The sequence below is a fragment of the Oncorhynchus nerka genome, linkage group LG18 (genome assembly GCF_034236695.1).
Source record: "Oncorhynchus nerka isolate Pitt River linkage group LG18, Oner_Uvic_2.0, whole genome shotgun sequence".
Taxonomy (NCBI): domain Eukaryota; kingdom Metazoa; phylum Chordata; class Actinopteri; order Salmoniformes; family Salmonidae; genus Oncorhynchus; species Oncorhynchus nerka.
In genome coordinates, this window is record NC_088413.1 from 58355342 (window position 1) to 58368420 (window position 13079).

At 42.8% G+C, this 13079-nt stretch overlaps 1 protein-coding gene across 2 annotated transcripts in view; it reads right to left on the reverse strand.

Annotated features, from left to right (window-relative positions):
* eml5 (EMAP like 5) overlaps positions 1 to 13079 on the reverse strand; it is a 76754-nt gene that overhangs the window by 35037 nt on the left and 28638 nt on the right. The gene's annotated exons all lie outside the window — the stretch shown is intronic.

Sequence of the window (13079 nt, forward strand, 5' to 3'; positions counted from 1 at the left end):
GCCTTACTATTATTCAACCATGCTGGTCATTTATGAACATTTGAACATCTTGGCCACGTTCTGTTATAATCTCCACCCGGCACAGCCAGAAGAGGACTGGCCACCCCACATATGCTCTCTCTAATTCTCTCTTTCTTTCTCTCTCTCGGAGGACCTGAGCCCTAGGACCGTGCCCCAGGACTACCTGACATGATGACTCCTTGCTGTCCCCAGTCCACCTGACTGTGCTGCTGCTCCAGTTTCAACTGTTCTGCCTTATTATTATTCGACCATGCTGGTCATTTATGAACATTTGAACATCTTGGTCATGTTCTGTTATAATCTCTACCCGGCACAGCCAGAAGAGGACTGGCCACCCCACATAGCCTGGTTCCTCTCTAGGTTTCTTCCTAGGTTTTGGCCTTTCTAGGGAGTTTTTCCTAGCCACCGTGCTTTTACACCTGCATTGTTTGCTGTTTGGGGTTTTAGGCTGGGTTTCTGTACAGCACTTTGAGATATCAGCTGATGTACGAAGGGCTATATAAATAAATTTGATTTGATTTGATTTGATTCACAATTGCTGTAATAATCTGCGCAGAATCTCGAACGGCATTGGTCTCTTGCACCATATACTGTTAATGTGATCTCAACTGCAATCCAGGTCATTTGGTTCTGCTAATAGATGAAGAAAAGTGATAACACTTTCTGTTGTATAAATAAACATAATATCTGACATTGTATTCCCATTTGAATGTTGCTGTGCCTTTTAAATGTTTGAAAGCAATGTGACAGACATTTGGGCGATAACTAAACTAAAAACCAAACATTGTTTTTCCATTCGAATTTGGTTGTGCTTTTAGATGGTTCAAAGCATACTGATAACCCACTGGAAATTCAACTAACTTTTGGCTGTCTTTTTGAGTGGGTGAATATAGGTTGTAAACTCATTGATCAAATAGTCAATTATCCACGCTGAAATGACGTAGGGTTCCTGCATGTAACATCTCAATTGTAACACCCCCCCCCACCACACACACACAGATCCATCTCTATACACAAGCTAAAATCTAAGCCTTCACCATTTCCATTTCCACAGAACCCATGCTGGAGGTCAGAGCTGTAGTCAGCTGATCAGCATGCAGACACACACCCTGCCTCAGGACAGATATCACCATCATCACAAAGTCTCCAACATCACCGGTCACTATCAAGCCCCACAATGGTTTATGAACAAGGTCGTTGGGATGCATGGGCACATTCCAGACTGTGGACAAAGTCCATAAACCAGAGAGCCGTTCTGTCTGCATGATGATAAGATCACAGGAGAGACGAGTGTGTGTCGTGTTTCCCATGTCAAGACACTGGCACCACTGTCACGGTGGCACGTAACAGAGCACACAGAGAGATTAACGTTTTCATTTCTTGCCTATGGAGGATGTCTTCCCTGGCAATATTTATTCCTCTAGCTTTAGCTAGAGCCTGGATCTCTGTAAAATGGTAAAACGCCTACAGGTGTAATCATACTACACTATACAGTTAAAGTCGGAAGTTTACATACACCTTAGCCAAATACATTTCAACTCAGTTTTTCACAATTCCTGACATTTAATCCTAGTAAAAAAATTCCCTGTCTTAGGTCAGTTAGGATCACCACTTTATTTTAAGAATGTGAAATGTCAGAATAATAGTAGAGAGAATGATTTATTTCAGATTTGATTTCTTTCATCACATTCCCAGTGGGTCAGAAGTTTACATACACTCAATTAGTATTTGGCAGCATTGCCTTTAAATTGTTTAACTTGGGTCAAACGTTTCGGGGAGCCTTCCACAAGCTTCCCACAATAAATTGGGTGAATTTTGGCCCATTCCTCCTGACAGGGCTGGTGTAAATGAGTCCTGTCTGTAGGCCTCCTTTCTCGCACATGCTTTTTCAGTTCTGCCCACAAATCTTCTATAGGATTGAGGTCAGGGCTTTGTGACGGCCACTACAATACCTTGACTTTGTTGTCCTTAAGCCATTTTGACACAACTTTGGAAGGATGCTTGGGTCATTGTTCATTTGGAAGACCCATTTGAGACCAAGCTTTAACTTCCTGACTGATTTCTTGAGATGTTGCTTCAATATATCCACATAATTTTCCATCCTCATGATTCCATCTATTTTGTGAAGTGCACCAGTCCCTCCTGCAGCAAAGCACCCCCACAACATGATGCTGCCACCCCGGTGCTTCACGGTTGGGATGGTGTTCTTCGGCTTGCAAGCATCCCCCCTTTTCCTCCAAACATAACGATGGTCATTATGGCCAAACATTTCTAGCTTTGTTTCATCAGACCAGAGGACATTTCTCCAAAAAGTATGATCTTTGTCAGTTGCAAACTATAGTCTAGCTTTTTTTATGGAGGTTTTGGAGCAGTGGCTTCTTCCTTACTGAGGTTATGTCAATATAGGACTTGTTTTACTGTGGATATAGATACTTTTGTACCTGTTTCCTCCAGCATCTTCACAAGGTTATTTGCTGTTGTTCTGGGATTGATGTGCACTTTTCACACCAAACTACGTTCATCTCTATGAGACAGAACGCATCTCCTCCTGAGTGGTATGACGGCTGTGTGGTCCCATGGTGTTTATACTTGTGTACTATTGTTTGTACAGATGTACAAATGTACCTTCAGGCATTTGGAAATTGCTCTTAAGGATAAACCAGACTTATTTAGGTCTACAACAGTCATGGCTGATTTACAAAAAACTTCCCATGATGTCAAGCAAAGAGGCACTGAGTTTGAAGGTAGGCCTTGAAATACATCCACAGGTACACCTCCAATTGACTCAAATTAAGTCAATTAGCCTATCAGAAGCTTCTAAACCCATGACATCATTTTCTGGAACTTTCCAAGCTGTTTAAAGCCACAGTCAACTTAGTGTATGTAAACTTCTGACCAACTGGAATCGTGATACAGTAAATTATAAGTGAAATAATCTGTCTGTAAACAATTGTTGGAAAAATGACTTGTGTCATGCACAAAATAGATGTCCTAACCGACTTGCCAAAACTATAGTGTGTTAACAAGAAATTTGTGGAGTGGTTGAAAAACAAGTTTTAATGTCTCCAACCTAAGTGTATTTAAACTTCTGACTTCAACTGTACTCATTTAAGGTTTTTCCTTTATTTTTACTATTTTCTACATTGTAGAATAATAGTGAAGACATCAAAACTATGAAATAACACATACGGAAACTTCTGACTTCAACTGTACATGCAGGTTTTAAGTAAAGTGTTATCCAAAATCCAAACTACTTTTGAGTCTGTAGATAGAAGAAATATCTCAACAGTGAGGGTACTGAGTATAGCATAGTGTGTCCGACGTATCAGAGAGCTGTACCTCTGCAGAGGTAAGACAGGAGCCACGGATGGGCTCCAATATCAGCCAAGTCAGCACAGTGCTTTGGTGCTACAAGGGTCAGTGTGTTAACAGGAGGGATCGATTATCACAGGCCAGCATCATCTCAGCCTGTGTTGGAGCCAGGCAGTGGGGATGGATGCGGCATGACTGGGTGCCTTCGGTGCTGGGTCTGATAAGACAGGGAGACTAAGCTAATCCCCGAAATGCTCTGAATTACTACTGAGAGGAGACGAGAGGCTGGAGGGTTTATGATGAGGCCAGAGGGAGAGAGAAGAAGAGAGAGAGAGATAGTGTGTGTGTGTGTGTGTGTGTGTGTGTGTGTGTGTGTGTGTGTGTGTGTGTGTGTGTGTGTGTGTGTGTGTGTGTGAGAGAGAGAGAGAGAGAGAGAGTGAGAGAGCACTATATTGACAGTTCAGTGGAACACTTAAATTCTGCTATAGAATAATAAGTAAAACCACTGTCTTTTAAAGTAGAGAGAGCAGCAAGACCAGCCGATGCTCCCCAGCCAAGACTTGAGTTGAGTCACATACAAGAGGAAGGGAAATAAAGACTCACCAAGCTGTCCCTTCACTTTTTAATCTGTTCCACTCATTCAACATATTCGGCTAAAAAAATTAAATTCATTTGCTGCGTTTTTTATGGTCAGAAATTGCTCAGGGCATCATGTCTTGTTTGTTATTTGAACAATTAGAAACATTTGGTCTTAAAAGAAAAACGCCTCTGGCCGGGGAAATGTTTATTTCCTCTGTTCCTTGGTGAATGTGATTTGAAGCAATGCTAAACAGGTGGGAATTATTAAAGTAAGGCTGCCAATGCCACTAAAGACCCTGGCAGAGCTGTCTTAATGAATAGAACAGAGGGCCAAAGTGTGTCCAGAGGAAAGAGTAGAGGCGGAAGCTCTACCACACTATGTGCCTAACCATGGATCTGCAGAATGTCAGTCAATCAGTAATATGTATCACAGCACTTCCCTACACCACTACTCAGGGGAAAACCTTAATGTAATGTAATCAACGTGGAAAGGGTGTAATTCATCATCCAGGCCAGGCAGGCAGGCACCAACTCCCCCTCCTTCACCACACCATTCCCCCTCTCTGCCTGCCACTCATAACCACCACAGTGACTCTCAATGTCATGGCACTGAAGGCTTCACTGAGCATTATGGAAATGAATGACTTATTCTCAATTTTACAGCAATGACTGAATCTCAGTGTAAAGATACTTGCTGATGGATTGATGCCAGGGTACTATCGGAGGAGGCTTTGAAAGCACCCCTGTTTGCATGCCTCTCGTCTGCCTGTCTAAATCCTCCAAATATAAAGTTCTCCGTAAAAGCTCAGCACAGAATGTGTGTATGAATGTGCTTGAGTCTATAAGAATGTGTGTGTGTGTGCAACCTATATGACCTGATGTGTCTATCCTGCTAACACATTTGGTTCCTTGGAAGTTGTGGAAACATACGTTTTTGGTTTCCCATTGGTTCTGGGAACAAATCCATACATTTCTGACAAATAAAACAGAACGTTTTAAAAACAATTTGTGAATGGAATTGAACATTTAGTCTGTTCTGGGAATGTTAATTTTTAGTTGCTGGGAGGTTCTGAGAATGTTTTACTATGGTTCCCTGAGTGGCGCAGCGGTCTAAGGCACTGTGCCACTAGAGATTCTGGGTTCGAGTCCAGGCTCTGTCGCAGCCGTCCACGACCGGGAAACCCATGGGGCGGTGCACAATTGGCCCAGTGTCATCCAGGTTAGAGGAGGTTTTGGCCGGCAGTGATGTCCTTGTCCCATCGCGCACTAGCGACTCCTGCGGCGGGCCGGGCGCAGTGTACACTGACACGGTCGCCAGGTGTTTCCTCCGACACATTGGTGCGGCTGGCTTCTGGGTTAAGTGGGCATTGTGTCAAGAAGCAGTGCGGCTTGGTTGGGTTGTGTTTCGGAGGACGAATGGCTCTCGACCTTCGCCTCTCCAGAGTCTGTACGGGAGTTGCAGCTATGAGACAAGACTGTAACTACCAATTGGATACCATGAAATTGGTACGAAAAAGGGGTAAAAGAATCCAATAAAAAAACTTCCACTGAATGTTTCAATAAGACTTTTAATAACACTGCCGGCTTAGTTTGGGTTCACTGTTCTGAGTTATAACCACAGATAGAACACATGGAAATTCATTTGCTAAGGCATTAATCATACAAACAATGTGGCACGATGTCAATGAGATTTGAACCTATGATCTTCTGTTCTTTATCCATGGAATTAGTCCTCTGCACCACCAGGATGGAGTGAGCTTGCCCTGTTTGTTTTTTTAAACTCTTACAAAGCTGTTCATTTTAGTCTATTCAAACAGACTCCATTTCAAAGGAAAGAAGCACTCATTAAGATCAGGTGTGGCCAATTAGTGGGCGTGGCAAACACACCTGATAACGCTTAACAAGATAGATGATAACAGAGTTTTGTTGATTCTGAGAACGGAATGTATATGTTTTCAATAACATTCTTAGAACGTTCTTTGAACGTTAGTAATGTTTTTTTGTCTTTTTTATGGAAAGTTTTCTTAATGTTCTGAAAACATGACTTTAAATAGAACCACGAGGAAACTTGGTGGAAATGTTATGCTGAAATATTGAAATTCCCACAGGAGCATGTATAACGTTCTCTGAGCTATTTGAGAACATTCACAATGCCAAGCCTGTTGGAGAACATTCCTAGAACATTACCAAAAATACAATTCAATTTAACCATGTTTGAACTTTTAGGAAACGTTCTGATAATGTCATGAAATACCCAACAAAAATTACGTTATTTTGTCAAATTCCTTAAATGTGCTGCGAATTTTCCAAAGCCAAGCAACTATCCTGCACCATTCCCAGAATGTTGTGGGAAGGTTGTACAGTATGAAAAATAAACATAGGACAACCATGATCTCACCAAGCTCTAAGAAACATATGGTTTTCAGAATGTTATGTGTTAGCTGGGTATCATCTAATAGTGATAGACATACGTGAAGGAGCTGCTTAATCAGGTATAGAGGCAAACTAATCATCTATCAACCAGACGTGTGCGTGTCTGCAAGTCCCAGGCACAGGGCTGCCAAGCAAGATCACAGTCAAAGCCAAATCAAATGACCTACTGATCGCAACATGATTTTAGCTAATGGTGGATCCTCTTGCTTCCCTCTTTTCTTTTGTGTTGAGGTGGAAGCGGCAGACGTAGTCCCAGAAATGATGTTTTCCTGGGATTGTAGTGAGGGGATTATTGGGGCTAAATCTCCTGGATGCATTGAGTGCTATAATCGCTGAGTGAGCACAGGGCTGCAGAGCAGATGTCACACGGTCCGCAGGGTAAAGGCTTGGGAATTATGTGGGATGATTGCTGGATTGCCTTGGCATCAGGAGATAGAGCGGGAGACAGACAAAGAGAGAGATTTAGAGAGAGAGGATTGCTTCGCTGCATAGGGGTTCTGGCGCAGGGTTGTGGGAGACGGGTATATTATCACGAGGGGTGGGGGTGGGAGCACCTTCACATTACAGATAAGGTAGACAAATGCATATTCCAATGATAAACACACAATCACACAATCACACACAGAAGCATACTCAATTAAATGGAAAAGATATCATGAAAGCAGAAGTTCCCTGTAATATGATACTTATCTAAAGACAACAATTTGGTCTAAATTCCGTTTGGGGAATTAACATCCTCCATGAATCTAATACAGAGCACCAAGGCTTTGCAGAGATATAGGTGCTTTTTTATATAAGATCTGCTTGATGAAAAAAGTAGAAAAATAAGTATTTCTTTAAACAGGATTGAGTGCAGCAGGAACACTAACCACGTTTTCATTGACAGTTTTTATGAGAGTAAAGATATATCGTCCATTTTTTAAAATCACGACAGGTGTAATGGGAACAGGAAGTTTCAGTACAATTTTATAAATCTCGACCAATCATTTGTTCGTTCAACATGGTGGGATCTTTTAGTGCTGGTAAAATTAATAATGCAAGAAATGGCGGTGGAAACATTGTCGTGACTTTACTTTCATTAATCTGAATTCTGCTGAATTCTCCTTTACAAATACTACATTTTTCCTCCTCTGCAAACAACATCCAGGACATCTATATCAGGAGGTGTGGTAGGAAGGCACGGAAAATTGTTGAAGACTCCAACCACCCAAGCCACAGACTATTCTTTCTGCTTCCGCACGGCAAGCGGTACCGGTGCATCATGTCTGGCACCAACAGTCTCTTGAACAGATTCTATTCCCAAGCAATAAGACTCATAAATAGCTAACGACATGGCTACACGGACTGAGTTAACCTTGTATCCTCATTGACCTTTTTTTTGTCTCTATGCACACTCACATGGCCCTAGTAGCCCCCCCCCACACACACACACTCACTCCATCATCTTCTCACTCACAAATAACATGCACATACATTTATACTGACTCTACACACCCACTCACTTACAAGCTTACTCTGTATATCTAATATCCTGATGCCTAGTCACCTTACCCCTATACATATCTACCTCCATCACTCCAGTATCCCTGTCCCCTTACCCCTATACATATCTACCTCCATCACTCCAGTATCCCTGTCACCTTACCCCTATACATATCTACCTCCATCACTCCAGTAAAAAATTGTTTTTACATACAGTACCAGTCAAACGTTTGGACACACCTACAGTTGAAGTCGGAAGTTTACATACAATTTAGCCAAATACATTTAAACTCAGTTTTTCACAATTCCTGAAATTTAATCATAGTAAAAATTCCCTGTCTTAGGTCAGTTAGGATCGCCACATTATTTTAAGAATGTGAAATGTCAGAATAATAGTAGAGAGATTTATTTCAGCTTCTATTTCTTTCAACACATTCCCCCGTGGGTCAGAAGTTTACATACACTCAATTAGTAATTGGTAGCATTGCCTTTAAATTGTTTAACTTGGGTCAAAAGTTTCGGGTAGCCTTCCACAAGCTTCCCAAAACAAGTTGGGTGAATTTTGGCCCATTCCTCCTGATAGAGCTGTAACGGAGTCAGGTTTGTAGGCCTCCTTGCACGTACATGCTTTTTCAGTTCTGCCCACACATTTTCTATAGGATTGAGGTCAGGGCTTTGTGAGGGCCAATCCAATACCTTGACTTTGTTGTCCTTAAGCCATTTTGACACAACTTTGGAAGTATGCTTGGGGTCATTGTCTATTTGGAATAGCCATTTGCGACCAAGCTTTAACTTCCTGACTGATGTCTTGAGATGTTGCTTCAACATATCCACAACCTTTTTCTATCCTCATGATACAATCTATTTTGTGAAGTGCACCAGTCCCTCCTGCAGTAAAGCACCCCCACAACAGGATGCTGTCACCCCCGTGCTTCACGGTTGGGATGGTGTTCTTTGGATAGCAAGCCTCCCACTTTTTCCTCTGAACATAACGATGGTCATTATGGCCAAACAGGTCTATTTTTGTTTCATCATGATGATGATCTTTGTCCCCATGTGCAGTTGCAAACCGTAGTCTGGCTTTTTTATGGCGGTTTTGGAGCAGTGGCTTCTTCCTTGCTGAGTGGCCTTTCAGGTTGTGGCGAAATCTGCTCGGAGCCTTCACCGTGCACTGCAGTTTGACTTCATCATTGAGTATCGCAAAGGAAAACTGAACGTTGTACCAGATGCCCTTTCTCGGATTACAGAGACTGCCAATGTTTGTCCTCCCTTGTGCAGTACTTATACTACCGCTAAATGTCTGGATGATTCCTTTCCTCTGGATGATGAGAGTGTATGGAGAGCACAGCAGAAGGATGCTGCCATCATGGCGATCCACAAGAGTCTGTCTGAAGAAGACTCCAAGAGTCGCTTCAATGATAAGTATAGCATAATTCAGGATAAAGTGTATCGAAAAACTCCAAGAGGAGATGGAATACACAGCACCCATTATCGCGTCTTCATTCCCTCTACATTGTGTGACCAGATAATCCAAGCTTATCATGCCAATCCCATGAGTGGCCATCTTGGAGTTTTTAAAACTTATCGAAGACTACAAGAGGTGGTTTACTGGCCAGGCATGTGGGTTGATACCCGGAAGTTTGTACAGCAGTGTGAAGTCTGCCAGAAATACAAACCAGACATTGGCAGACCTGCTGGGAAAATGCAGCAGACCGTGGTGAACCATCCAAATGAAATGTTGGGAATTGACCTCATGGGACCTTTTCCTCCCAGCCGGGGGACAAGGAATTAATTTTTATTGGTGGTAGTGGACTACTACACACACTGGGTGGAGTTGTTTCCCCTCCGCAAAGCTACTGCATCAGCCATTGCTCTAATTTTGCGAAGGGAGGTTTTTACCAGATTTGGAATTCCAGACCAAATCCTCTCTGACCGAGGTCCGCAGTTCATATCAGGAATCTACAAAGAGCTCTGTACCTACTGGGGTGTAATTGCCAAGTTGACCACAGCCTATCATCCTCAGACCAACCTGACCGAGAGGGTAAACCGAACCCTGAAGGGGATGATTGCTTCATTCGTGGGGGATCAGCACACAAGGTGGGATCAGCATCTCCCTGAATTTCGCTTTGCACTGAACTCTGCCGTGCAGGAGACTTCTGGGGTCACTCCCGCCGAACTCCACCTGGGAAGACCACTAAAAGGTCCGATGGACAGGGTCTTGCAAAGTTCAAATGTTTCACCTGACTGCCCAGCGGTTGATGCCGTACAACACCACCACACCTTGCTAGCCAGAGTGGAGGCCAGCAAAACCAAAGCCAAACAACGACAGCTGAGAAACTATGACAAACATAGACGAGACGTGTGTTTTCCACCCCAGTCTCGTGTCTGGATACGTTCACATCATCTGTCAAAGGCATCTAAGAAGTTCACTGCCAAGCTAGCTTCGAGATGGAAAGGTCCATACCGGGTAGTGCAGCAGTTGGGACCAGTGAACTACTTGGTCTGTTTGGAGGACACTGGGGAAGATGTCAGGACAGTGCATGTTGTTGACCTAAAGCCCTGCTACCCTACGGCAGAAGAGCTGGATCGCAGGCAAAAGCAACACCTGCAGGACCTCTTCGTGGAGGACTCTGATGAGGAGGACTTCCCTGGTTTTGTGTAGCAGGAACATGAACTTGTCAAAGCCTGCATCCTCTTTGTTTCTACAGGCATTGTTTTTTCATGGGGGGAGGAGTGTGGCGAAATCTGCACGGAGCCTTCACCGTGCGCTGCCACTTTAAGAGTGCATGAGCAGTAAAGGAAGGAGGAGATAAAGAGAGCTCGTTCAGCTCTCTGGGGAGGAGCTATTGGGTGGCGAGACAGTTTGATTGTGTGTGCTGTGCTGCAGAAGTTGTTTGTTTTCAGCGTTTGTAGTTTATGAAGTATTTAACTCAATCATCGGTGTGATCGCTTTAGATCGTGGTTGTTTTTGTTTGGGACCGCGCCCGTTATGGATCGCATGGATTAGTAGCAACATTGTTGCGAAGCTTTAACAAACAAACCAACAAACCATCGGACAGTCAGACACCGGCAGGCCTGAAGACCACAGCTAAGATTGATCTTTTTCTCTCTCTTTCTCTTTCCTCTCATTCCAGTGCTTTACCCTGCAACAGACTCTCTATTTTTCAAATGCACTTCCCCTTGAAGTTCATTAGAGCTGGACTATTATTGCCCTGCCAGAAGTATTTTGATGGACATTTTAGTTAAAAGGGAGGTTGCTTGCAAGTTGTGTATTGTTATGTGAACTGTATTGAGGTGAGGTGTACTAATGACATGTGGCCGAGAAGACTGTGGACATTTTTAAGGCCTTTGTTGTGTCGATGAACACCCCCCACATTCATACCCTCTGCACTCATCCACTAGAAAATAATACAGATTATTGCAAATCCTATGTTGATGGCTGGGTTCGTTCTTGTATGAAGTTGCTGTTGAATTGCTCTGCCATTATTAGTATTAGTATTATTGTATGAGGTATTCTTGTTTGGGTTACCCCTGTGCTGTGATGTGGGTTTTATATGGTGTGTATTCTCTTTTCTCTCCACTGGCTATCTGGTAAACAGGCTACACTCTAGGCAGTCTCTTCTGCTGATGTGTGTGGGTCTGGTAGTGGTACTCTCTCTATTCTACTCTTTTCCCTTCGGCATGGTTAATACCTGCCTGGCGCCCGAACAAAATCTTTCTTTACCCCTCTCTAATAAATACCACTACAAGGTTATGTCGATATAGGACTTGTTTTACTGTCGATATAGATACTTTTGTACCGGTTTCTTCCAGCATTGTCACAATGTCCTTTGCTGTTATTCTGGGATTGATGTGCACTTTTCACACCAAAGTACGTTCATCTCTAGGAGACAGAACGCATCTTCTCCTGAGCGGTATGATGGCTGCGTGGTCCCATGGTATATGCTGAACACTTATTGGTTGCTTTTCCTTCACTCTGCGGTTCAACTCATCCCAAACCATTTCAATTGGGTTGAGGTTGGGTGATTGTGGAGGCCAGGTCATCTGATGCAGAACTCCATCACTCTCCTTCTTGGTCAAATATCCCTTACACAGCCTAGAGGTGTGTTAGGTCATTGTCCTGTTGAAAAACAAATGATAGTCCCACTAAGCGCAAACCAGATGGGATGGCGTATTGCTGCAGAATACTGTGGTATACATGCTGGTTAAGTGTGCCTTGAATTCTAAATAAATCACTGACAGTGTCACCAGCAAAGCACACCCACCACATCACACTTCCTCCTCTATGCTTCACGTGGGAACCACACATGCAGAGATCATCCGTTCATGTACTCTGCTTCTCACAAAGACACAGCGTTTGGAATCAAAAATCTCAGATTTGGCTCATCAGACCAAAGCACAGATTTCCACCGATCTAATGTCCATTGCTTGTGTTTCTTGGCCCAAGCAAGTATCTTCTTATTATTGGACTCTATGAAGCATTTATTTGGGCTGCAATTGCTGAGGCTGGAACTCTAGTGGAGTAATCCTCTGCAGTAGAGGTAACTCTGGGTCTTCCTTTCCTGTGGCGGTCCTCATGAGAGCAGGTTTCATCATAGCGCTTGTTGGTTTTTGCAACTGCACTTGAAGAAACTTTCAAAGTTCTTGAAATTTTCCACATTGACTTGACCTTCATGTCTTAAAGTAATGATGGACTGTCATTTCTCTTTGCTTATTTGAGCTGTTGCCATAATATGGACATGGTCTTTAACCAAATAGGGCTATCTTCTGTATACCACCCATACTTTGTCACAACGCAACTGATTGGCTCTAAACAAATTCCACAAATTAACGTTTAAGAAGGCGCACCTGTTAATTAAAATGCATTCCTGGCAACTACCTCATGAAGCTAGTTGAGAGAATGCCAAGAGTGTGCAAAGCTGTCATCAAGGCAAAGGGTAGCTAATATAAAATTACGCTTTTTTGTTAACTACATGATTCCATATGTGTTATTTCATAGTTTTGATGTCTTCACCATTATTTTACAATGTAGAAAATAGTAAAAATAAAGAAAAACCCTTTAATGAGTAGCTGTGTCCAAACTTTTGACTGGTACTGTATATCTCTTGTAAGGCTTTGATATTATCACTGCGATAAAGCAAAGAAGGCAAAGAGGAAAGGAGCGCATTTCCATTAAATTCTCTACAGAACTTTCTGAAACATTATGGTAACCAGACACAAGACATAATACCTTTTCAAAAGAATAGTCTATG